The sequence below is a fragment of the Astatotilapia calliptera genome, chromosome 18 (assembly GCF_964374335.1).
Source record: "Astatotilapia calliptera chromosome 18, fAstCal68.1, whole genome shotgun sequence".
NCBI classification, from domain to species: Eukaryota; Metazoa; Chordata; class Actinopteri; order Cichliformes; family Cichlidae; genus Astatotilapia; species Astatotilapia calliptera.
In genome coordinates this window covers 20,324,640-20,326,780 of record NC_137439.1, presented here as the reverse complement: position 1 = coordinate 20,326,780, position 2,141 = coordinate 20,324,640, and positions in this window count along the sequence as shown.

Here is a 2,141-nt window from a genome sequence, read left to right as displayed (position 1 = left end):
AGGCTGCTGCTGCCTGGGCTGGAGGGAGGGGGAGGAGGACGGTGGGGAGGAGGGGAAGGGAGAGAGGAACTCTTTCAATAAACTGCGCACGGCCGCGCATGCAAACACACACACCCGCGCGTGCGTGCGTGCGCGCACACATTTACGCACACAGCTCGCTCCCTGCCCCACTCACTTGCTTAGTGAGCATTATTCCCAGTGGCCTGGCCTCCAGTTTGTAGAGGCAATCGCACATGCCATCTATTGATATAACAGCGACAGGCATGCACGCACACACAATTTTCAGATTTTCTGTTTCATCAACACCAGCCAATCAGTGAAAGGAAGAAGGGGGGCAGAAGGAGAAGAAACGTGTTTTTATAAAGGATTGTAAACATGTGATTCTTCTTTTGTATGGGGGGAATTAGAGATCTTTCAACACTTTTCATATCACTCCAGGGCATCTTATGTTTTGGAGCCTCCACATTTGTTAGACATTTCTAGCTTCCCCAGCCTTTGCTGTGAGTGCAGTTTGTTTCAGGCAGCTGTGGAAAGAAGCGTGTGATCCTGTAGGTTCTTAGCACTAAACAGCTGTAATCTCACCTCTTACGGCCAAAAGCTTCTAAAAGTAGGTTGGTGGGGTTTCTCACATCCTAAAAAATATTACCCCTCAGTCCTGTAAGGCAAGCCTTTTAAAAGACGGGGGAATTATTAGACACGTGCATCTCTTTCATTAACGCCTTGGTGCCGCCTGGTTTCTCTGCGAAAGCCTTATCTCTCTGGAGAGACTTTTGGAGAGTTTCCATGTCTCGCCATGCATGGTTTCATGAGTTCAGAAAGCAGCTCACCTAAGAATAATGTCTGAAAGAAACAAAGAAAGAAAGATTGTTTTCTCTCTCATAAAGTAAGTAAAGGGTGTCTTGGTGGTTTGCTAATGTAAGCCTCCACTGGCCCCACTCATGACTGTATGGGGGTGAAGTACAAACACTTTACTGGATTACAAAGTCATTCTCCACCTAAACACTGACCTGTGCTGCTGTGCAGAACATTTGTCAGGTGGCTGTTACTAATTTGAGGCCCGTTGGGTGACTGTAAAACTATCTGAAGCTAAAGTTAAGCTGTTTGAACATGTCTGTGATGGTGCTATGAGCTCATTTGGTTTATCACTTTGCTGCTAAGTTGTTATGTCAGTTTTCACCGTTTGCATTATATCTAGACAAGAATAAGAGACAGAGAGACATGGGCAGGCTTATAGTGATATTCCATTAAAGGGGCTCTTGCACACCATGAAGAGCATAACACAGGGACTGAAAAATGATCTTTATTTCACAATTTTTCATTTTTTACTACTACTAATAATGAAAAGTCATATGAGGAGTCAGATTGCGGAGTTAGAATAAGAAAGAAGACACCGATGCAAGAATGAGGTACCAGGGATGATATCGGTCGACAATAAAGTCTGATGTACAGGTTCTGGTTGACCAAAACCTATTAATTGTGCACATATAATGAATGATAAAACAATATTAGGTGAGTTATGGATTTTCCAAATTATTCCGATTTTTTTCAATTTCTTTTTATGTTTAGGTGTAGTAATAAAATAAAATACATTTGAAATATTTGGTATGAATGTAAAGTCTAATTAGTTGCCAGAACTTTGAAGAAATATGCAAACTGGTTGACTAAAAAAAACTAAGTAAAGCTTACTCAAGATAACTAAGTTAGGGCAACTTAGTACAGTTGTGAATGCCTAAAAAATAAGTAAACTACAAGAGCCTTTGAAAGAACTTCCTGTACCAAGTTTTAAATAAAGTGAACAGAGCCACACACTAGTACAAATAATACTGTTATTCTTTTACATGCGTGCCATGTCGCTATCAAGTTTAATACAACTCAGTAAGATAGTTTTACAAACAGCACTGAATATGTTTGTATAAATATTTTTATTGCATTGCATAAAAAGGGCTTATTAACATCACTGATATGAATTATTAAAAACAGAAACACATATTTTAAATGAGCGATGTCAAACTCATTTTACACTGTGGGCCACCTACAAGCTGACTTCGATCTTATGTTTCTGTCAGTGTGCAGAACATTTAATCCCATGCAAGAAAAAGAAGTACGTCTCGTAATCTATATGATAAAGAAATGCTGCTGTA